Source organism: Cervus elaphus, chromosome 18, assembly GCF_910594005.1.
Source record: "Cervus elaphus chromosome 18, mCerEla1.1, whole genome shotgun sequence".
NCBI lineage: Eukaryota > Metazoa > Chordata > Mammalia > Artiodactyla > Cervidae > Cervus > Cervus elaphus.
The window spans coordinates 41,928,690-41,954,878 of NC_057832.1; the positions used below are offsets into that span (position 1 = coordinate 41,928,690).

At 36.6% G+C, this 26,189-nt stretch overlaps 1 protein-coding gene and 1 pseudogene across 2 annotated transcripts in view; one reads left to right on the top strand and one right to left on the bottom strand.

The window, feature by feature from the left end:
- Positions 1 to 221: 221 nt before the first annotated feature.
- LOC122673836 (translation initiation factor IF-2-like) overlaps positions 222 to 26,189 on the bottom strand; it is a 53,868-nt gene continuing 27,900 nt past the window's right edge. Inside the window, exon 3 of the mRNA XM_043871733.1 lies at positions 222 to 240. The gene's annotated coding sequence lies outside the window, so the exon portion shown is untranslated. The remainder of the gene's footprint in view (positions 241 to 26,189) is intronic.
- On the top strand, positions 4,744 to 8,385 carry LOC122673831 (annotated as a pseudogene). Its single transcript, XR_006334840.1, has one exon. The product of XR_006334840.1 is annotated as a cell division cycle and apoptosis regulator protein 1-like (transcript).

The following is a 26,189-nucleotide window of genomic DNA, read 5'->3' on the forward strand; positions in this document are numbered from 1 at the left end:
ACAAAACGCTTTTAATTTAAAAATCAGTGTAAGCATAGTTCTGCCCTCTGGATTAACAAAAGCAGAAAGCTTTGCAAAACCCATGCAATGTACTAAGAAAGATCACTTAACTGATACAGCCCTCCCCAGTAAGTCAATTCCATGCTCCCGTGCAGCTCAGAGGTGGGAGACATCACCAGCACAGAGTACCTTGGAGAGGTATTTGCAGATGAGACAGCCATCAGCAACTTTGGGAACTCTCTTTAAAAAAAATAAACAACAACACAGAGATATCTGAGAAACCTGACATGAAGTTTACAAAAGCAAACTGAACAGCCCCAATAGGATAGCTACAAATAATCTTGATGCAGTAAACACCACTTACATCTATTACATAAGATGAACTCAATTAAGATGAATATGGGCTCTACTCAGCATGGAAATCAAACTGGTCTCTTGTAGTCTATCCTGTTGGAGAGGCTGGAGTGTCTAAGTTACAAAAGAGAGAAGCTACTGTTCCCTGTTTATTTTCATCTCCATTACTGCTCCCCAAACATAATAAGCTGATAATGAAAGAATGCAAAATGAACAAGAAGCCTGCTGAATTTGCTAACCTTGCACCTCAGAATGTATACAAATGGCTAGGAAAGTTGCTCACTTATTGAATTATAAGACTCAGAAAGTTAACTTTAAAAATAAATGTTCTTTTTTACTGTTAAACTTTTCAAAAAGTTATAAAATTCATTTTAAGGAGCAGTTCTCTCTTTTATTGGTTTAAGAAGAGCTAAAGTCTGCATAATTTTTTCTGAATCATGAGATCAGCACTTAATTATTTAGTAAAATAATCCTTAACCAATGTTGACTAAATGCCTACTTTATGCAAAAACACTGTTTTTCCCAGCTTCCAACTATTGTTTAACAATCACCTTCTGGAAAAGTACTATAAATTCTTGCCTATGTTTTTTGGCAATTCCCAGTAGAATTATACAGGAACACTCCAAAGTCAAATTTCTGAAGTCAATACTCCCCACAGATGGTATCTTCTTTCATAAGCAAACACTGAAATTCCAATAGGACATGGTCCCACATCTTTCCAAATACTTAGACCTTTTATGAAACTAAACAGAATCAACCAACCAAACACGGTCAGTAATATATAAAAAAATAAAAGAAAGGAGATATATATAGTTATGCTATTGGCTACGTCTATATCTCTACTATTCAGCTCTATCCTCCTACATCCATTTGCATCATTGCAAACAAATATTAAATTTGGAAACACATATCCAAAAGGTGACTGAGCGACTGAACTGAACTGATCCAAAAGAGTCCATAACCAAAAGGTACCCTAGTTGAAGCCCATATTAAAATTGAATGCTCTTTCTATAACAAACAAAATGAAAATCTCTCTGCATTAAATGTAAATCAGAACAGAATGCTTTTCGTTGAAAATGTTAAGAACACCAATTTTTAATGTTAAACCACGTTTACTAACTCTGCCTTAAAAGTAGTAGTAATCTTACCTGTAGTCATTTATATAATCAAAAAGTTATCAAAGTAAAAACAATTTTCAGGAAAACTGTGCTTAAAGTAATTTTACTTAAAAAAAAAGTCTTGAATAAGATTCATCATGTTCAGATTTACGTCATGGTTTAATCAATTCCTGGTACAAAATAGGAAACAACTACTGAATCTATTATGAAGCTCAATTTATACTTTAGGGTTTTTTCAGTTGTTAACATGTTAGCCTTTATGACCTGGTTATGCGTAATATTTTGATTCTGGCTGTGGAACGCCATCTGAAAATATTAAGAACTAAAACATTTCCACTTATTTGTAGGCATTAATTGCTTTGATTATAATTTAATATCTCACTTGAGGTCAGTTACAAGCAACCAGAAGTGTCCAGACCAAAAGACAATCCACCAGATTCCAATTATCTGTAGTCATAGTTCAGCACCCCTCTCGTTCTATAGATGGAAAGGTGAGGCCCAGAGAGTGCCCACCTAGACCCAGCACATCTCTGTTCCCTGCATCCTCATGTTCATCTACTCCTTCAGATGTGGACAAGATCTGACAGATGAGAGAATCAGTCGATTGGCTTTCCTGGTTGAACATGAGTTCTTACTACAGTCTCATAAATGGGAAAAATAATGGGGCAGTAAACACAGAGTGTGAATGGGGTAAATATTTTTCATATAAAATTTAAATCCTTAGCTTAGATGGTGCCAAAAATATATATATATATGAATGGCAAAGCTTACATTATTTCAAAGCGGCTCAAGGAGTGGCTTGTTGGTAGAAAACATTCTCATTTTCAATTGAAATTAAAACTTTTTGTTTTAAAGTATACAATAATATTTATATATTTTGTTTAAATTATTTATAATATATAAAAGACATAATACATACACAATATACCTGGACAAGAATATAGGTATATTAATATGTAAATACTTAACATTTATTTACATATTTCACATGTAATTTATGTTACACATTTCATATGTAATTAATATGTAATATTATATATTCAAATCTATTACATACATATAATGTTATATATTTAACATTAAATATATAATGTTAGGACAGATGAGACAAGACCAAATATTTAAACCAAACAAACTGAAAATGCTTTGTTCAAGAACAAAAGTCATTCAAATGGACCATTATAATTATATAATATATGGGGATATTATATGCTAGTTTCTAAAATTTTATCCAAAAGAAGAATCCACTCAGAAATGGATATGCAATAAAAGAATGCTTAATTATACTGAAGATATAGTATTTTCTGACTTGGAAAGTTGATAATTTTCAAAAACAAATAGCTGTAAGTAAATCAACTTTATAATCTTTATGTTAACGTGCAAAATGGCCACCATACAGAAAAGACTACTGCTTTAAACAAATCGATCAGCCTTGGTGATAAGACTGGATATAATACGAATCCATAAATACATTTATTCTTCCCTTTTTTTCATGTTAGCCCTTGTTACAACTTTAGCTTTCTATTTATTTTGATTCCTTTGATGACTGAGTTACATTATCATGATTGATAAAGTCTGATAAATGCTAAAAACTTTGTAAAACGTGAACCTTTTGCCTCCGCTGTATTTAGTCTTATTTTCTCTTTGTGCATGTATACTTTTCTAATAAGGCTACAAGTAGATGATTTTACTTTTATGTAATTAAAGATGGATTCCTGAAAAGATACCTAGATAGATTTGTAAACTGATTGCCATTTATAAGGCAAATAAGACTGATAATCAATGATCAGATAGTAAGTCAGAATTTTCACAAGTTCTCTTTTTAAACTGGGAATACCAGATAGAATATAATCTATTCTGTCATTAATACTAATAATGTTCAAGTTTGTATTGCTTGAAATTTTGAATCTTTAACCATATATTTGTATGTAAGAGAAAAATCACTCAGTGAAGCAATATTTATAACTGTAATACGCACTGTAATTCAGCTAACAATGAAACAGTATCTTTTCTATGTAGCCATTTCCCATGTTTTAGTAGCTTCTACAATTAATATATTATATATAACTTATCTTAAACTTCTTAAATTTTGCTTTAAAATGCCATTTACAGGTAAATGTAGGTACATTAGAAACAGTACCTGGTTATTTGATTCAACAATTTTTAAAAACTGAGCACCAAAATCATGCAAATACTTTACATTTGATAAGTCATAGTGACTTTAAAGAAAAAGAATATAGGAAGAATTTTAACCAAATAAAAATATTAGATCATATGCATGAACAACCCATTGAAATGAGAAAATCAGAAAAATATAGGAACTGAAATTATGCTCTCCAAAAATGAATGAAAGTCCATTAAATTGTGCAACCTTTTCCCTGTTCTATGAGAAATATTTACTTCCTTTAAATGAGCAATATTTGAGCATTAAGTGATCTAAACTGTTGAAGTTATGTAAGAAAAATTTTACCAACAAAAAACTTTCCATTACTGAAAAGAAACAAAATACGATTTGATAATTACAAGTACTGTAAGTAGCTCTATGCTAATTTGCAAAAATCATAAGATCAAACTGGGAATGTCCTATTATGTTTCTGGCAGAGACTCAAAGGGCTACAGACACAGGCAAACAAACACAAACATAAATTACCATCAGAAACCATCATTTCCCGCTAACTCCAAGAACTGGATTACCTAATAGAATCACAAACTTTTTAAACTCTATCATATATTAAAAAAAAAACAACAGCACAAAATATCCTAGGCAACTTCATCAATAGTAGCTATTATTTAATAAGTCTTTTCATAATGCTTTCCTCCATGTAGTACTCCCTTCTCAGAACCCAACTCTAAATTGTAATTCTTTAATTTGAAGGACTTTTGAAGGGAGGTTCACAAAAAATAAACTTGAAAAACTCTCCAGGGGTAACCAGGTTTAAAACCATTAATAAACCTCTCCTTCTGTAAATAACAAAATGCTTAAATGTGAAGATTAAAAATTCCTTGAAAATTATGGTTTGGTTCTAAAATATAAAAACTGTTTTGTTCCTATCTCCAAATAAATATAAAAACTTGAGATATCTTTCTTGCTCTTCACCTAAAAACGCCTACAACAAATAACACTAATTACGAGTAGTATAACAATCACACAGCTTCAAACAGGAGCTAATCACCAAGGATGTGGCCACTTGTATGTGTGTTTCAGAATTTTAAACTTTCAAAACCATATACAGGGGTTTGAAATGGCTTCAGTGTTAACCAGGAGCGGATTCAGGTGAAGATCGCTGCTGTAGAAGACAAACAAGCGAAGGCCCCCCTCTCCCCTTTTGTCATGGCTCAGTTTGGAGGACAGAAGAATCCGCCATGGGCTACTCAGTTTACAGCCACTGCGGTACCTCAGCCAGCTGCATTGGGTGTTCAGCAGCCATCTCTCCTTGCAGCATCTCCTGCCATTTATACACAGCAAACTGCCCTGGCAGCAGCAGGCCTGACTACACAAACCCCAGCAAACTATCAGCTAACTCAGACTGCAGCACTGCAGCGAGCCGCAGCTGGAGCAGCTGCGCTGCCACAGCAATACTCACACCTCAGCAGGCCTTGTACAGTGTCAGCAACAGTTACAGCAACCTCAGCAGACTCTAACACAGCCAGCTGCTGGGCTCCCTACAAGCCTGAGCTTGTCAGCTCCTCAACCTGCAGCTCGGATAACTGCATCATATCCAACACCAAGGTCCAGTCAGCAACAAACACAACCTCAGAAACAGCGTGTTTTTACAGGGGCGGTCACAAAACTACACGATACATTTGGATTTGTGGATGAAGATGTATTCTTTCAGCTTAGTGCTGTCAAAGGGAAAACCCCCCAAGTGGGTGACAGAGTATTGGTTGAAGCTACATATAATCCCAATATGCCTTTTAAATGGAATGCACAAAGAATCCAAACACTACCAAATCAGAATCAATCCCAAACTCAACCTTTACTGAAGACCCCTCCTGCCGTACTTCAGCCAACTGCACCACAGACAACGTTTGGTGTTCAGCCCCAGCCCCAGCCCCTGCTGCAGGCACAGATTTCAGAGGCTTCTATTACACCACTATTCAGACTCAGCCGCAGCCTTTACTACAGCAGCCACAGCAGAAAGCTGGTTTATTGCAGCCTCCTGTCCGTATCGTTTCACAGCCACAGCCAGCATGAAGGTTAGATCCACCATCCAGATTTTCAGGAAGAAATGACAGAGGGGATCAAGTGCCCAACAGAAAGGATGACCGAAGTCATGAAAGAAAGTGAGAAAGACGTAGATCCAGAGAAAGATCTCCTCAGAGAAAACGTTCCCGAGAGAGATCTCCTCGGAGAGAGAGAGAACGGTCACCTCGGAGAGTCCGACGTGTTGTCCCACGTTACGCAGTTCAGTTTTCAAAGTTTTCTTTAGATTGTCCTAGTTGTGACGTGATGGAACGAAGGCGCCGTTATCAGAATTTATATATACCTAGTGACTTTTTTGATGCTCAGTTTACATGGGTGGATGCTTTCCCTTTTGTCAAGACCATCTCAGCTGGGAAGTTACTGCAATTTCTATGTAATGCACAGAGAAGTAGAGTCTTTAGAAAAAAATATGGCCATTCTTGATCCACCAGATGCTGACCATTTATACAGTGCAAAGGTAATGCTGATGGCTAGCCCTAGTATGGAAGATTTGTATCATAAGTCATGTGCTCTTGCTGAAGACCCACAAGAACTTCGAGATGGATTTCAGCATCCTGCTAGACTCGTTAAGTTTTTAGTGGGCATGAAAGGCAAGGATGAAGCCATGGCCATTGGAGGCCATTGGTCTATTTCGTTGGAGGGACCAGACCCAGAAAAAGACCCTTTTGTGTTGATTAAGACTGCTATTCATTGTTGTAAGGCTCTGACAGGCACTGATCTAAGTGTATGCACACAATGGTACCATTTTGCAGAGATTCACTACCATCGCCCTGAGGAGACCCACAAGGGGTGTACAGTTCCAGCTCGTGTGGAAACAGTGGTTTTATTTTTCCCGGATGTTTGGCATTGCCTTCCCACCCGCTCAGAGTGGGAAACCCTCTCCCGAGGATACAAGCAGCAGCTGATCGAGAAGCTTCAGGGTGAACGCAAGGAGGATGATGGAGAACAGGATGAAGAAGAGAAGGATGATGGTGAAGCTAAAGAAATTTCCACTCCTATCCATTGGTCTAAACTTGACCCAAAGACAATGAAGGTAAATGATCTCCGAAAAGAATTGGAAAGTTGAGCTCTTAGTTCCAAAGGCTTAAAATCCCAGTTAATAGCCCGACTGACAAAACAGCTTAAAGTAGAAGAGCAAAAGGAATTAGAGAAATCTGAGAAAGAAGAGGAAGAGGAGGATGATAGGAAATCTGAAGATGATAAAGAGGAAGAAGAAAGAAAACGTCAAGAGGAACTGGAACGCCAGCGTCGGGAAAGAAGATATATTTTGCCTGATGAGCCGGCTATCGTTGTACATCCAAACTGGGCTGCAAAAAGTGGCAAGTTTGATTGTAGCATCATGTCTTTGAGTGTACTCTTGGACTACAGATTAGAGGATAATAAAGAACATTCATTTGAGGTTTCAGTATTTGCAGAGCTTTTCAATGAAATGCTTCAAAGAGATTTTGGTGTCAGAATATACAAATTGTCTCTTCCTGAGAAAGAGGATAAAAAAGAAAAGGAAAAGAAAAGCAAAAAAGATGAGAGAAAAGATAAAAAGGAAGAAAGAGATGATGAAACTGATGAGCCAAAACCCAAACGGAGAAAATCAGGCGATGATAAAGATAAAAAAGAAGATAGGGATGAAAGGAAGAAAGAAGATAAAAGAAAAGATGATACTAAAGATGATGATGAAACTGAAGAAGATAATAATCAAGATGAATATGATCCAATGGAAGCAGAAGAAGCTGAGGATGAAGAAGATGATCGAGATGAGGAAGAAAACAAACGAGATGACAAAAGAGATATTAATAGGTACTGCAAGGAGAGGCCCTCTAAAGATAAGGAAAAAGAGAAGACTCAGATGATCATGATTAACAGAGATCTATTAATGGCATTTGTTTACTTTGATCAAAGCCATTGTGGTTACTTTCTTGAAAAGGATTTGGAAGAAATATTTTATACTCTTGGATTACACCTTTCTTGGGCTCAAGTAAAGAAGCTTCTTAATAAAGTAGTACTCCGTGAATCTTGCTTTTACCGGAAATTAACAGACACCTCAAAAGATGAAGAAAACCATGAAGAATCTGAAGCAGTGCAGGAAGATATACTAGGAAACAGATTGTTAATTCCAACACCAATAGTGAAACAGGAGTCAAAGGATGTAGAAGAAAATGTTGGCCTTATTGTGTACAATGGTGCAATGGTTGATGTAGGAAGCCTCTTGCAAAAATTGGAAAAGAGTGAAAAAGTACGAGCTGAAGTGGAACAGAAGCTGCAGTTACTACAAGAAAAGACAGATAAAGATGAAAAAACCATATTAAATTTGGAGCTTTCTAACAAAAACCTCTCTGGTGAACTTAAAGAAGTTAAAAAGGACCTTAGTTACAAGAAAACTTGAAGATTTCAGAAAACATGAATTTGCAGTTTGAAAACCAACTGAATAAGACAATCAGAAACTTATCCACAGTAATGGATGAAATCCACACTGTTCTTAAGAAGGATAATGGGAGGAATGAAGATAAAGATCAGAAATCTAAGGAGAATGGTGCAAGTGTATGATAAAATATGTGTAGTGACAGAGAATGGTGATAAATAATGTAATATATAAAATCATGATACAAGAATGAAAGTGATGCACATTTGATCCTAGTAGTATAAATATCTGTTAGTTCAAATGATGTATAAAGTTTTATGAATGTGAGTCTTTGCTTTTGAAAATTGCTTGTAATTCCTAGCATCCACATTATTAAACACTCTTTGAGTGAGATAATTTTGCATTGCAAAAAAAAAAAAAAAACCATATACAATGTGAAACTAAGACAAGAAAAATATTTCAGATGTTTCAAAACAGAAATAAACTTTCAAGTGAAACATAAGAATAAAATAATAAACTACCAATAATAATTATATAAGAAGACTAACATCAAGGGAGAAAAAAGCTATTGATCAAAATGGGCTATAAAATAATGAGTTCCACATAATGTACATAATTAATTCTTTTTTATTCTAGACAAATTTAAAAAATTCATTCCACAAAACAAAGTCATAATCTGGCATTAATTATGGTTCATTTATACAACTGAATATTATATATTTGTTTAAAATGAAATGGAAATATAAACAAGAGAACAGAAGATAGATGCTCAGAAACCTGTACATGACTTTTCATAACAGTACTATTATAATGTTGCTGTAGAAAAAAATGGAAACAATCTACATGTCCATTAAATGATTAATGAATACACAAAATGTGGTGTATCTACATAATGGAACATTATTCAGCCATTAAAAGGAATGAAGTTCTGGTACCTGTACAAGAAGAATTAGCCTTGAAAAGACGCTAAATTAAAGAAGCCAAACGTAAAAGCCATATATTTACGACTTCATTTACATGAAATGTTCAGAAGTAAATCCATAAGGACCAAAAGTGTATCAGTGGTTTCTAGGAAATGGGGCGGGTGGCGGGGAGAGAAAAGGAAGTGACCGCTCAGTGGACACAGAGGTTCCCTTACAACATAATGAAAATCGCCGAGAGCGGAGAGCAGTGAGAGTCACACACCACTGTGCACACTGGAATCCAGCATGTTGTGCACTTTACAGTGGTGAAAACAGTGAACTTTGTTATATGAATTTAATCTCAAGTCTCAAAATGCTAACAAGACAAAATGAAACAGAAAAATAGAGTATGACTAAGGGCAAAACACAGGTCATAACAAAGAAAATACACATATTGCCTATGTATACATATTCAGATGTGATAGATACACAGAAAGTTGCTAGCTGCAACTATATCTGGGATTTCTGGAAGGTTTTATTAATACTTCTATGGTTTTATATGTGAACCCCTCGTCATTTTTACATGGATTAGCAGTGAAAGGGAAGGCAGAAAACAACTGATGGTCCAAGAAGATGAAAGTATAATATACAGAAAGGGGCTAAATTAAGGAATCGCGCTAGATCTTTATCATTTTCTTCCTTTCTTTCCTTTTTTGAAAAACATAGCAGAACATTAACAAGAATATAAACAAAGTCAAATAGTCCAATGGCCTTTATGTGATAAAATCTTAAAATGAAGAAAGAGGTTTTTCAAAAGGCATCAGAAAAACAAGAAATGATTAAGGGTTATAAGCTTAGGATTACATAAAAGTATAGGAATATGATTTTAATCAAAAAAGATATATGAAGAATAGGAAACTTGAGTGATACTTCAATGTTTCCAGTTATATTTTTTTAACCATATTTGCCTTACAAACTGAAGTTCTCTGTTTTTAGAATCTACACAGCTGCTTATTTACTACTTGAACTTTAAATTGACTACACTACATAGAGGTTAATTTTATTTCCTATACAATTGAAGAGGCTTCCCCCATGGCTCAGTGGTAAAGAATCTGCCTGTCAATGCAGGTTCAAACCCTGGGTCAGGAACATCCCCTGGAGAAGGAAATGGCAACCCATTCCAGTATTTTTGCCTGGGAAATCCCATGGACAGAGGAGCCTGGCAGGATACAGTCCATGGAGTCACAAGAGCAGGATACGACTTAGCAACTAAAACATACAATTTAAGACATTGAACGAAAATAACCATCTACATATAACCCTGCATGTTTCAAGAATGTTTGAATATTATGATTTTCTGAGATACGAAATCTGCTGAAGGTTTCCTACACTTCCAAGTATATAATGGAAGTACATTCCAAGAACAGAGTGGCCTTGTCCATTGTCTAAAAGCCAAACTTTGGCAACCTTCAGAGCCACTTTCTTTTCTATTGTATCATGTTTTTTTGGCCTGAGTAGGTGTTTTATTGGGTGAGTTGTGTTCAAATGTTACTGCAGAAACAATTCAAGTCTCATTTTATGTGCGAACTAAGAATCAAAAGTTGGAGAACATTCAAAAAGGAACAAAGAAAATTCAAGAGCCAAATGGAGAGGTTTATCTTTACCATTGTTTCTAACAGTGTTTACACCACACTTCAAAAGCTGGCCTCATGGGGAGATAACTATTTAAGTCAGGAAGAGCTTTGAGGTTCAAGCCAGTGTTCCTGAACAATGCTGAGGTATCATAACAGTTCAACTGGATTGCAGAAATTCTAAAACGTCAAGTCACAGACATTCTACCTTATTTTAAGAGTCTGAATCCAGATGCTATCACAGAAAGAAAAACAAACCAAAAAAAGCCACAAAAAACCAGCCCAGAGATTAGTACTCAGGGGATTAAGAAGTGGAAATTTCTCAAGAGTTCTGTTTTCCAGCAAATTTCACTATGTGCCTACCATATCCCAAGCACTGTTCCAGAAATCTAGGCGGTGTCAATGAACAAAGATCTTTAGCCTATCAAAGCTTATACTTTAGCAGAGGTAAAGGAATACAATAAATAATCATCATAATGAGTAAATCACATATGTCATTAAGTTAAGACTTTAAAAATAAGCAGGACAGGAAAAAGAGGTCGGGAATGCTTCAGGTGAAAGGAGGTGAGGTGAGTTCTAATTTAAAATATGCTGGAAGGGTTTACGCTTCAATGAACAGTTTTGAAACAGACGGGGAGAGTTAACCATTCAGATGGAGATGTGCAACGGTGTTCTATGATAGCAGCGTCTGGTTCCTCAAGAAAAAGGAGAAGACCAATAAGGCTAGAGCACAGCAACTCACAAACAGAAAGAGGATTCTCTGTGCACAGTGTAACTAGGGAACAATGCTGGGAACTGAGGCACAGTCTAAGCTCAAAGCCAGTCAGCAAGACCAATGTGAGGGAGTTTAATTAGCAGATTAAGTCGTAGGAAATTTGATTCATCAATAGTATCTTCTTATATTTTGCCATTTGATGTATTAATAGTATCTCATTATATTTGTTCCTTTTTTCTTCAATTAATTCACTGATAGGCTTTAATCCTCTATGATACTCAGAGCTTTTTCATTTTAATCAGTTATTTTTCATATATCCTTTACAAAACTCACCACTGTATCCCATCCCCATATCACCTAGTTGAAGTTTTCAAGATGTTTTTTCAAGATTGTTTCTGACCACTTTACTGGTAAATTTCGTATTTTTCTTAAACTGTCCAGTCTACAATACACTACCACAGTCAAAGTCACAGATGACATTTTAAAAATGAAATTTTAAGTTTTATTTGAGGCACTTTTATGTCTTTCTTGTGTGGACCCCCTCTCTGACCCAATATGGCAGAAAGGATTATTCACTCTTTTGTGCTACATCACGCTTGTTAATACTTCTACTATGACTCAACGACACTAATCTACATCGTTTGTTAATGTACCTTCCCTTTGCCCTCCAGAACTGATTTCAGGTGAAAGCATGCCTTATTAATCTTTGTATCCCATATGGTAGCAAGAGGATCTAGATGGATTCTTAAATAAGAGAGTGAATGGTATAAATAGGGTATGCATGTGTATGTGTGTGTGTGTGTGTGTGTGAAGATTACGGGGAAAAAGAAAAAAAGACGAAGGCATATGTGCAATGTCAAGTTTAAAGCATGTGCTCCAGGAAAAGTATAGGGAACTCACACTATGACTTGTTGCCAAAACAGAGGAAAAATAAAGACTTACATTTAGCCAAGAAAAATGTGAAGGGGTGATGGCTATCTTCCTTGGGGTTTCTTTCTACTATGTTAGGAAACTTACTAACTCCCTAAGGTAACCAAGAATCAAGGAGTGGTAATTTTAAGTATTACAATGAAACAGTGAGGTCTTTGCCACTTTCAAATGTTTTAATGGGAACTGATAGAACTTGAGGAAGTTATAAATATATATTTTAATGTACAGTAAGTTTGCTGTTGGTATCAGAGTGCTCAGTCTCTCAGTTGTGTCTGACTGCTTGTGACCTCATGGACTGTAGCCTGCCAGGCTCCTTTGCCCATGAATTTTCCAGGCAAGAATACTGGGGTGGGGTGCTATTTCCTACTCCAGGATAGAACCTGCATCTCTTGCATCTCCTGCATTGGCAGGTGGGTTCTTACCACTAGCACCACCTGGCAAGCCTAGTTCTCTGCATTTTTTAAATGCAAGCAATCATGTAACCATGATCACAAAATACATAATAGTTCTATGACCCAAAAAAATTCCTTCATGCTGACAGTATGAACATCAACATCTCTAATCACTAACCCCTGATAACCACTAAACTTCTCTGACACGACAGTCTTGTCTTTTCTAGAATGTCATACAGATGGAAGCATACAGTATCTGACCTTCAGAGTCTCACTTCTCTCACTTAGCATAATACATCTGAGATTCATAAAGGTTGTTGTATACAGAGAAGATGTTTTTCCCCTTTTTTTTCCCTCAGTTTGTATGGACTGTGTTGGTTTAATTAGTCATCACATGAAGGACATTTGGGCTGTTTCTAGTTTTTAGTGATTATGAATACAGCTATAATAAATAGATCTTTGTGTAAAGATAAATTTCCATTTCTCTTGAGTAAAGGAATTAGCTTCTGGGAAACCATTTTGCATTCCCACCGGCAATATATCAATATTTCAAATTCCCCACATCCCTACTAGAAATGGGTATAGAGTACAGCAGTGCCTGTGGTTTTAATTGCACTTCCCAAGTAACTAATGATACTGAACATGTTTGCATGTGTTTTACATGCCTTTTGCATATTTTCATTGGTGAAGGGTCTATTCAAATCTTTTGCCCATTATTAAATTGGGTTAGATGTTTTCAAATTATTACATTTTCATAGTTCTTAGCATATTTTGGATACAAGCCCTTTGTCAAACATGTGGTTAGCAACTATTTTCTCCCAGCCTATGGCTTGTGTTATTCTCTTAACAATGTCTTTAGGAGGACAAAAGTGAGTAATTTTGCTGAGGTCTACACATCATTATTTTTCCTTCATGGATTACACTTCTGTTGCTTTACCTAAAATGTTTGCCTAATTAAACATAACAAAGATGTTTTATATTTTTATGGGTTTTATGTTTTTACATTTAGTCTATGATCCATTTTGAATTAATTCTTCTATGTGGTGTGAGGGAGAACTCAAAGTTCACTTTTTGCATATAGAAATATGGATGGAGGTTTGTGACACTGTACAAGAGGCAGTGATCAAGACCACCTCCAAGAAAAATAAATGCAAAAAGGCAAAATGGTTGTCTGAGGAGGGCTTACAAATAGCTGAGAAAAGAGACGTGAAAGGCAAAGGAGAAAAGGAAAGATATACCCATTTGAATGCAGAGATCCAAAGAATAGCAAGGAGAGATAAGAAAGACTTCCTCAGCAATCAATGCAAAGAAATAGAGGAAAACAATAGAATGGAAAAGACTAGAGATCTCTTTAAGAAAATCAGAGATACCAAGGGAACATTTCATTCAAAGATGGGCACAATAAAGGACAGAAATGGTATGGACCTAACAGAGGCAGAAGATATTAACAAGAGGTAGCAAGAATACACAGAAGAACTGTACAAAAAAGATCTACATGACCCAGATAACCCCAATGGTGTGATCACTCACCTAGAGCCCGACATCCTGGAATGAGAAGTTAAGTGGGCCTTAGGAAGCATCACTATGAACAAAGCTAGTGGAGGTGATGGAATTCCAGTTGAAAGGATGGAATTCCATCCTGAAAGATGCTGTCAAAGTGTGCACTCAATATGTCAGCAAATTTGGAAAATACAGCAGTGGCCATAGGACTGGAAAAGGTCAGTTTTCATTCCAATCCCAAAGAAAGGCAATGCCAAAGAATGCTCAAACTATAGAACAATTGCACTCATCTCATATGCTGTTAAAGTAATGGTCAAAATTCTCCAAGCCAGGCTTCAACAGTACGTGAACCGTGAACTTCCAGATGTTCAAGCTGGATTTAGAAAAGACAGAGGAGCCAGAGATCAAACTGACAACATCCGCTGGATCACATAAAAAGCAAGAGAGTTCCAGAAAAGCATCTATTTCTGCTTTATTGACTATGCCAAAGCCTTTAACTGTGTGGATCAAAACCAACTGTGGAAAATTCTTCAAGAGATGGGAATACCAGACAATCTGACCTGCCTGAGAAATCTGTATGCAGGTCAAGAAGCAACAGTTAGAACTGGACATGGAACAACAGACTAGTTCCAAATCGGGAAAGGAGTACATCAAGGCTGTATATTATCACCCTGCTTATTTAATTTATATGCAGAGAATATTACGCGAAATGCCAGGCTGGATGAAGCACAAGCTGGAATCAAGATTGCTGGGAGAAGTATCAATAACCTTAGATATGCAGATGATACCACCCTTATGACAGAAAGTGAAGAAAAACTAAAGAGCCTCTTGATGAAAGTGAAAGAGGAGAGTGAAAAAGTTGGTCTAAAACTCTACATTCAAAATATGAAGATTATGGCATTTGGTCCCATCACTTCACAGCAATCAGATGGGGAAATGATGGAAACAGTGACAGACTTTATTTTGGGGGCTCCAAAATTACTGCAGATGGTGACTGCAGCCGTGAAATTAAAAGACGCTTGTTCCTTGAAAGAAAAGCTATGACCAACCTAGACACCATATTAAAAAGCAGGCATTACTTTGCCAACAAAGGTCCATCTATTCAGAGCTATGGTTTTTCCAGTAGTTGTATGTGGATGTGAGAGTTGGAGCACAAAGAAAGCTGAGTGCTGAAGAATTGATGCTTTTGAACTGTTGTGTTGGAGAAGACTCTTGAGAGTCCCTTGGACTGCAAGGAGATCAAACCTGTCAATCCTAAAGGAAATTAGTCCTGAATATTCCTTGGAAGAACTGATGCTGAAGCTGAAACTCCAATACTTTGGCCACCTGATGTGAAGAACTAATTCATTTGAAAAGACCCTGATGCTGGGAAAGATTGAAGACGGGAGGAGAAGGGGATGGTAGAGGATGAGATGGCATCACCAACTCAATGGACATGAGTTTGAGCAAGCTCTGGGAGCTGGTGATGGACAGGGAAGCCTGGTGTGCTGCAGTCCATGGGGTGGCAGAGAATCGGACACAACTGAGTGACTGAACTGAGCTGAATCCCATTGTTCTAGCACCAGTTTTTGGAAAAGATGACCAATTCACACCAGTGAAATGCCTTTTTATCTTAGTAAAAAACCAATCAAGCGTATCTGTGTGCCTCTATTTCTGGACTCTAGTCCACTCTACTTCCCAGGTGGCTCAGTGGTAAACAATCTGTCTGCCAAGCCAGAGACCCAGGTTTGATCACTGGGTTGGGAAGATCCCCTGGGAAGGGAATAGCAACCCACTCCAGAATTCTTGCCTTGGGAAATCTGATGCACAGAGGAGCCAGTTCATGGAATCGCAAAGAGTCAGACATGACTTAGCAACTTATGTATTTATGTATATACAAAAGCCTTTACCAATAAGTGTAAGTAAGTAAGTAAGTGCTGGTTGCTCATTCGTGTCCGACTCTTTGCCACCCCACGAACTGTAGCCTTCCAGGCTTCTCTGTCTTTTGGATTCTCCAAGCAAGAATACAGGAGTGGATTGCCATTCCCTTTTCCAGAGGATCTTCCTGACCCATGGATTGAATCCAGGTCTCCTGCATTGCAGGCAGCTTCTTTACTGTTTGAGCTACAGGGAAGTCCTAATATTTAATTTACTTTAATATTTAATTGAAACTGTAATTTACCAATAACACACCCTTTAATCACTATTTCCTGAAAGTTTTCAAAATCAGAGACTTTGAGCATCCAACTTTGTTCTTCCCTTGTGAAACTGTTTTGCCTATTCTAGTTACCTAGTCTAGCCATTTACAGAGTCAGTTTAATATCTACAAAAAAAGCCTGCTAACATTTTGAGAGGACACTGGATCTATAGATCAGTATAGCGAGAATTGACATCTTAACAATATTGAATTTTAGAGGAATTATCAGGTCCACAATGTCACTAATCCTAAGGCTAAGAATCCCTGCTGCAGACTTCTGCAGATCCCTGCTACACACTGAATGTTTGTGTCTCTCCAACACCAAAATCTGATCCCCAGTGTGACGGTGTTTGAAAGTGGGGCTCTGGGGAGGTTATCACATCATAAGCCCTCATGAATGGGGTTAGGGCCCTTATGAAAGACAGCATTGGTTTCATTTGTTGGAAGGTTTTCAACTACTTATTCAATCTCTTTAACAGATGCAGGGCTAGGCAAGTTATCTATTTCTCTGTTAAGTCTTGTTAGGATTTGTCTTTGAAGAAATTGATCCATTTCATCCATGCTGTCAAATTTATGTTAAGAGTGGTTCATAGTATTTACTTATCCTTTGAATGTGGGATCTATAATGATATGCCCACTTTCACTCCAGATACTGGTAGTTTATGTCTTCTCCTCTTCTTGCTCACTCTGGACCAAGAGTTAATCAAATTAAAATGTATTAATGTTTTAAAACAACTAGCCTTTCATGTGATTGGTTTTATTTATTGTTTTTAGGTTTTCAATTTCATCAATTTCTGCCTTTATCTTTATTATTTTGATCTTTCCACTTGCTTTGGGTTTCATTTTCTCTTGTTTTTTTTTTAGTTTCTTCAGGTGGGATCTTGAATTATTGGCTTTAAAACTTTCTTCTTTTCTAATACAAGCTTCCTTATTTAATGCCTTAAATATCCCTCTAACACTGCTTTAACTTCATTCCATAAATGGTATGATGCATTTACTTTTTCATTCAGTTCAAAATACTTTCTAAGTGTCCTTGAGACTTCCTCTTTGAAATATGAATTACTTATGATTTTTTAAAAATTCCAAAATAGTTGGTGATTTTTCAGATCCTTCTGTTCTTAATTTCTAGTTTAATTTTGTTAGAGTCAGAGAACATACTTTGTATGATTTTAATTCTTTTAAATTTGTTAAGGTTTGTGTTATGGCTCAGAATAAGATCTTTTTGAATGTTCCATTTGCCCTTGAAAAGAACATACAACCTACTGCTGTTGGGTGGACTGTTTCATAAATGTCAATTAAGACAGTTGGTTCAGGTCTTCTATATAATTGCTGTTATAATATTTTTACATGCTGCTTTGTTTTTTATTCTTTATATGCTGTAATATTTTTATGCTGTTTTATATTATTGCTGTTATGTTATGCTCTCCAGATCTTCTCTATTACTGATATTCTGTCTATCTGACCTACTGGTTATTATAAGAGTGCTGTAGTTGATGGGGCTTCCCAGATGGTACAGTTGGTAAAGAATCCACCTGCCAAAGCAGGAGACTCAAAAGAGATGGCGTTTCAGTCCCTGGGTCGGGAAGATCCCCTGGAGTAGGAAATGCAACCCACCCCAGTATTCTTGCCTGGAGAATTCCACGGACAGAGGAGCCTGGCAGGCTATGGTCCATGGGGTCGCAAAGAGTCAAACACAAGTGAACAATTGAGCATCCACACAGGGACACTGTAGTTGATAAGTACAACTGTAGATTTTTCTCTCTTTTTTTTTGGCCACATTGTGAGGCATGTGAGACCTTACTTTCCTGACCATGGATCAAACCCATGCCCCCTGCAATGGGAGTATTGAGTCTTAACCACTGCACCAGCAGGGAAGTCCCTACCTGTAGATTTTTCTATCTTTAATTTCCTGGTCAGTTTCATCAGCTTTTGCTTTTTGAAGTTCTGTTAACTGTATGTATCTCAGGATTTTTTATGTCTTCTAGACAAACAGACTCTCTTTTTATTATGTAAATGTCCACATTCAATCACATCAATTTTCATTGTTCTGGAATTCACATCATCTGATATTAATAGTCACTCCAACTTTCCTTCAATTAGTTTCTGCATGGAATATCTTTTTATATCTTTTACTTTTAAACTATCTATATTACTAACATTTTTAAAAATTTTCTATGTTGAGTATTTTCCCCCAAATGATCTCTTTTAATTGGTGTTCTAGGTCATTTATATTTAATGCAATTAATAATACAATTGGATTTAGTTCTACCAGTTGACTGTTTTCTCTTAGCCTTTTTTTCCGCCTGCCTTCTTTTGCATAATTTGAATATTTTCAGCATTCCATTTTAATTTAGCTGTTAGTTTTTTTCTAGATCTCTTACTATTTTTATAGTCACTGATTAAGGATTACAATGTAAAACCTAACCTTTGAGACATCTGGGATATTAAACACACCAACATTTACATTATAGGGGTCCCTGAAAGAGAAGAGAGAGAAAGGGCCTGAGAAAAATATTTTTAGAGATTATAGCTGAAAAATTCCCTGACATAAGAAAGGGAACACTGACTCGCGTCTGGGAAAGTACAGAGAGTGCCATACAGGATGAAGGCAAGGAGGAACATGCCAAGACACATGTTAGTCCAACTGAACAAATGAAATGCAGAGAGAAATTAAATGCAGCAAGGGAAAAGCGATACATAATTTACAAGCGCTGGTGGTTTAGTTGCTAAGTCATGTTCAACTCTTGTGACCCTGTGGACTGTAGCCCACCAGGATCCTCTGCCCATGGGATTTAATCAGAAGAGAAGCCAAGACAAAGAGGAAGAGAAAAAAGATATCCAAAAACAAATCCAAAATAATTAAGAAAATGGCAATAGGAACATACATATACATACTTACTTTAAATGTAAATGGATTAAAGCTCCAACCAAAAGACACAGACAGCCTGAATGGATACATTCAGACCCATATATATGCTATCTACAAGAGACCCACTTCAGATCTAGGAACATATGCAGACTGAAAGTGAGGGGACAGAATAAGGTATTTCATACAAATGGAAATCAAAAGAAAACAACAATAGCAATAGCCTTCTGAAACTCCTCCCAAAAACTGCAGAGGAAAGAACACTCCCAAGGTCATTTTAAAAGGTCATCATGACCCTGAGACCAAAACCAGACAAAGGTACCACAAAAAAGAAAATTGCAGGCCAATTATCACTAACGAACATAGATGCAAAAATCCTCAAAAAAGTACTAGCAAACCAAATCCAACAATACATTAAAAGGATGATACACCATGATCAAGTGGGATTTATCCTAGGGAAATAAGGATTCTTCAATATATGCAAATCAAATCAATGTGATACATCCCATTAGCAAACTGAAGAATAAAAACCATATGATCATCACAATAGATGCAGAAAAAAACTTTTAGCAAAATTTAACACCCATTTATGTTTAAAAAAAAAAAAAACCCTCTAGAGAGTGAGTACAGAGGGAATCTACCTCAACAAACGAAGGTCATATACAACAAACCCACAGTTAACATCATTCTCAATGGTGAAAAAATAAAAGCATTTCCTCAAAGATCACGAACAGGACAAGGGACATTTACTCTCACCATGTTTATTCAATATAATTTTGGATATCCTAGCCATGGCAATCAAAGAAGAAAATGAAATAAAAGGAATCCAAATTGGGAAAGAAGAAGTAAAACTGTCACTTTCTGTAGATGACATGATAGCATACACAGAAAACCCTAAAGACACCACCAAACTACTAGAGCTCATCAATGAATTTGGTAAAGTTGCAGGGCACAAAATTAGTAAACAAGTCTTTTGCGTTCCTATATACTAACAATGAAAGGTCACAAAGAAAAATAAGGAAACAATCCCATTTACTGTCACATCTGAAAGAATAAAATACCTAGGAATAAACTTATGTAAGGAGGCAAAAGACCTGTAGTGATAAAACTATGGAAACACTAATGAAAGAAATCAAAGATGACAAGCAGACAGAAGATATACCATGTCCTTGAATTGGAAGAGTGAAAATATTGTCAATATAATTATACTACCCAAAGCAATCTAGAGATTCAATGCAATTCATATCAAATTACCAGTGGTATTTTTTCACAGAACTGGAACTAAAAAAGTTTTCAATTTGTATGGAAATACAAAAGACCCTCAAAGAGACCAACAAGGGATTAATCTCCAAAAAACACAAACAGCTCACGCAGCTCAATATAAAAATATAAACAACTCAACCAAAAAATAGGAGGAAGATCTAAACAGACATTTCTCCAAAGACGACATACAGATGGCCAAAAGCCCATGAAAAGATTAACACCACTATTAGAGAAATGCAAATCAAAACTACAATGACAGCCTCATACCAGTCAGAATGGCCAACAACAAAAGTATACAAATAATAATGCTGCAAAGGGTGTGGAGAAAAAGGAACCCTCCTGCACTGTTGGCAGGAACATAAATTCATACAACTATTATGGAGAACACTATGGAGGTTCCTTAAAAAAATGAAATATAGAACTACCATACGACCCAGCAATTCCACTTCTGTGCACAAATCTGGAGAAAACCATACTTCCAAAAGATATATGCACCCCAATGCTCACTGCAGCACTATTTACAATGGCCAAGACATGGAAGCACCTAATATCCACTGACAGAGGGATGGATAAGGAAATGCGGTACATGTATACAGTGAACTATTACTCAGTCATAAAAAGAATGAAATAATGCCGTTAGTAGTTTCAGTGAGTAATAATCAGGAACACCCTTCACTGTCAAGTAGAAAATGAACTTTGTATCTACAGGAACAGAAAAGTACTTAAAAGCCAGGGCTACAGGATGCAAATGGGTGAATTTATGTGTAAAAAAAGGGGAAACTCGGAAAAACGGGGATCTACATAATAGATGACATACTGTATTACCTAAATATGAGTTTATTAAATATCACAGTGATTATATATTATATGTGATATAATATCCAGATATATATATATACACACACACACCTGAGTGTTTTTCACTTTTAAGACGTTTTCCTGGCATATAGCTGATTCACTGTGCTGTCTTAGTTTCTGTCTGTACAGCACAGTTACCAGTTGCACACACAGCCGCACTCTTAGGTCCTTTTCCCACACAGGTCCTTACAGAGCACTGAGCTGAGTTCCCTGGCACCACTGTTTCTTATTCATCTTTAACTGAAAACCATCGTTTCAATTCTCCAACCTCATTACTACACATAAGCAATGCTCAAGTTCTACAGATACATATACCTTTTTTTCCTGCCATGACACATGGCTTGTGGGATCTGAGCTCCCCAGCCAGGGATTAAACCCAGACGGTGGCAGTGAAAGCACGCTGTCCCAACCCCTGGACCACCAGTGAAGTCCCCAGTCCTGTAGACTCTGCTCGCACAACACCCCTGTCTTCACTTCCATTCCCCCTGCCATCCAGTTCGGACTATCATTACCTTTCAACCAGACTTCTCTTAACAAACAGTTCTGACTCCCTACCGATAGGCTCTCCTAACTCCCAAAGTGTCTAGATATCGTTTCCACATTAATGTGTTGATGCTGATATATTCTTCTGAAACACTTTGAATAACTTCTGACACTATTTTGTCCAACTTTAAACTTCACATAATTCAAAGTGGTTCAAAAAGTAAACCCAACTTATCTTTCTACCCTTACTCTGCCCTTCTACATACAGAATTTACCTGGGCAAAGCAAAAGAAACTCCTCAGTATTTCTTGGACATAACATTTCCTAGCTCTGTGATTTATTCCTTATATTCGAATGCCTGCATCTTGACCTAGACATCTCAAATGAAATCTCTTTCAGAAGTTTTTTCTTGATTGCTGCCAACAGAGGAAGTCTTGCCATTTTTGACTCTTCTAGAGATCTGAGTATTTTTTAACTACATGACAATAGAAACTATCTAAAAGGAACTAATGAATACTTACTATTGGTGCCAGACTTTACCTCACAACATCACACACTTGGACCATTAAGTTTAACTGCTCACTCAAATCAACAACAAAGGATAATGATAACTCTCAAAGAAGAAAAGAGAAAAGTTTGGAACTCTCCATAGAGACAGCAAAAATTTGTCCTTGGAATGGAAAGCAGGAATTTAAGGAAAATCTTCTCTCCTCCCAACACAAAAGTAGAAATACTAGATAAAATATAATAAATACACTTTTAAACATGGCAAACACATGGGAAAAAAACTCACAGAAATCCTTAAGAGGCCAAAAATGAAAAATAAACAGAAAATAAGAGACTCTATAAAACCCTAAAACTGAATGCCTCAAAATAGACTCAAAATACAGAAAGCAAAAATAGACATATCTATAAGAATAACTTAATAAATTCATCAGAATAATACTTTAAAACTTCTGCTATTAACAGATCAAACTGACAAAATTGTGACCAGTATTTGAAAAACATAATCAAGAATTGGGAGAATACAAACTCTCCTCAATATAGAACATTTATTGAAACTAATAATAAAACATTTATCGAAACTTAGTGTATGCACTAAGCCATTGAGCAAATCTTATAAATTTCAAAAATATCTGCCCTACAGACCAAATTCTCTGATCATAAGTCAATTAACATAGAAATAAAAGTGAAAATGGAAAAGCTATTTTAGAAACATTAAAAATAAACTTCCAAATAACACAGATGCTAAAGAAGAAATAATAAAAAGTAAAAATTACTTAAAAATGAATATTAGTGAAAAGAAAACATATCCAAACTTCTAAATGTAGCCAAAGCAGCATTTGGAGAGAAGGTTAAAAATCAACAAAGCCAAAAACAAAGTTATTTGTTTTATTACTCTACTTGAAAGACTAATAAAATTAACAAATCTCTGCAATAGTGCTCATGAAAAAAGAGAAAAAACTAATAATCAATATTACTGGTATAAAAGGGGACATCTGTGTAGAAAATAACACCAGGTAGTCACTAATAGAGCTTTTGTTTATTCTTTAACAGCAACCTGAATTAAATGCAGGTGGCCCTCTGTATCCATGGATTCAACCAACCATGGATGGGGGAAAAAAAATTTTAATTCCAGAAACTTCCAAAAAGCAAAACTTGAATTTACCAGGTGCTGACAACTATCTACATAGCATTTACACTGTTTTAGGCATTATAAGTAATCTACAGATGATTCAAATTACACAGGAAGATGTGTGTAGGTTATATGTAAATACTATGCCATTTTATATAAGGGACTTGGGCATCTGCAGATTTTGGTATCCAGGAGGTCCTGAGAACCAATCCTCCAAGGATTTCTAGGAACAACTATATACCATATCCTTCAGAGGAGGGGGATGGCTGGTAAACGATGAAGAGAGGGAGTAGGTTTTTTTGAAAAGCAGAATCGTAGCTTCTAACAATGCCACAAGGATGAACATGTGACTTATCTTTAGATCTCTTCGGTGAGCTTTGACGTTTTTTAAACCATTCACTTGAATTCATCTATTTTAAGTGCGTCACAATGAAAGGAAAAATGGCAACTAGAGGTTAAATAATTAAGAGGATATAGAGGAAACTGACAAGTGTAGAAAAGAATATAGAAATCAACAACCTAAATAGACTGATAAGCATTAAGCAAGTAAATTAGCCACTAAACTGCATTTGTGTATGCACACGGTCTTGTCCCTGCCCCACTCGACCCAGAGTTTTTACTGGCAAATTCTCCCTAATAGATGATTTCAAGATTATGCAAAATTCTTACAAAGAATAATAAAAGATAAAACACCTTCATTTATTTAATGAGGTGTATATAATCTTGATAACAACAACAAAAAAAGTACCAAACAGAAAAATGATAAATTTTGCTCATAAACTCAGAACCAAAACTTACCACTAGGGCTTCCCTGGTGGCTCAGTGGTAAGGAATCTGCCTGCCAATGCAGGAGACACAGGTTCAACCCCTGGTCTGCAAGGATTCCACATGCCGCAGAGCAACTAGGCCTGTGTACCCCAACTACTGAGCTTGCGCTCCAGAGGCCAGGAGCCACAACTCCCCAGCCCACGGGCCACAACTCCCGAAGCCTGCACTCTGGAGCCCGACAGGAGAAGCCACTGCAATGAGAAGCCCACGCACCGCAACTAAACAACAGCCCCTGCCTGCCACAACTAGAGAAAAGCCCGCAGAGCAACCGAGAGTCAGCAGAGCCAAAAAGGAAAAAAAAAAAAATACTAAATTTGAAAAATTATGAAGTATATTAAAATAATACATGAGGCCCAAATTAGATTTTTCCCAAGGATATATGGATGAATAAACATTAGAAAAACTACTGATGCAATTATTCACATTAAACAATTAAAGACTACTGTTTCCAGAAAAGATAAAGTAGATGCACTTTCCTTCTGCTAAATACAATCCTAAACCCTGACATTATATATAAAACAAAGCGAACAAGATTCTGAAGCTGGAGAATTAAAAAAAGGACCGACTAGGGACCTTGGAACTCAAGAAATGACACAGCAGTTAAGTCCCTTTGTAACCTGAAAAGCAGACTGGCTTTCTCCTCTTAAATTTTCTCATTTAAATTTGACAGTGGAAAGAATAATTGTTAACACTGTCTAATGTGGTTCTAAACGTATTATAGGAAATAGCTAAAATAATTTATAAATAGGTGAGAGTAATGTTCATGGAGAAAGGTAAAGTTTTTAAGTTTCAGACTGGAAAATGATGATACCAACAGACTGTGACAAGTTATGTATATATAATACCTAGAGCAACCACTACTATACACACACACACACACAAACAGATACACTCAAAAACACTATTGATAAATAAAGATGGAATTCTAAAATTTTCAAACAATTCACAGGAAATAGGAAAAATACAGAGAAACCAACAGCAGAGGAAACAAACAAAAAACTACAAAATAAAAGGAAACTTTCTTGAGTCTGTATGTTTACATCTTTTGCCAAATTTCAGAAAATTTCAGTCATTATTTCTTGAGTATATTTTCAGTCTTGTCCTCTTTGTCTCCAAGAACTCTGATGGCAAGAATTTTAGACCTTTTGTTATGATCCCACAGATCCCTGAGGCTTTTTGTTTAAGGCTCTTCTAACTTTAGATTATTTTGAGTCTCTGTTATTCAATTAGGAAGTTTCCATTGCTTTGTCTTCCAGTTCACTAATTGTTTCCTCTTCCCCCTCCACTTTCCTATTGAGCCTAACCAAAGAACTTTTCATTTTGGTTTTGTACTTTTCTGTATCAAAATTTCAACTTGTTTCTTCTTTTTATCTTCTATTTCTTTGCAGTGTTTTTCTACTTTTTCACTTGTTTCAAGAATGTTTGTAATTGCTCAGTGAAGCATTTTTATCATGACTGATTTGTGATTTGTAGCAGTAATTCTAACACCTTTCATCATCTCAGTGTTGACATCTATTGCCTTTTGTTACACACCTTCCTGCTTCTTGGTATGAAAAGCCATCTTCGAATGAAACCTGGATATGTTCATACTGTGTTATCAGACTATGGATCTTATGGAAACCCTCTGTTTTCACTGGCTTTCTGTGACCCTGCCCCAGCAGGGGAAGCTCGGGGTGGAAGGCACCACACTTCATTGCTGACACGTGGAGGGAGAAGCCCAAGCTCCCTGGGGCCTCACTGACATCTGAGGGAGGAGTCCTCATTAGCCTTGGGTGGAGGTGGGAGGACAGGCTGACTGACAAGGCACTGGGAGCAGCCTCATCACTGCTGGGCGACGGTCGAAGACATAACCCTCTAATACTCCTCTGCTGACACGACCTCATTGCTGCTGGGTGGGGATCAAAATCCAGGCGAGAAGACGAGGCTCACAACCAGCGAGGACGGAAGACGCGCCAGCTCTCTGCTTGGTCTCCTCTG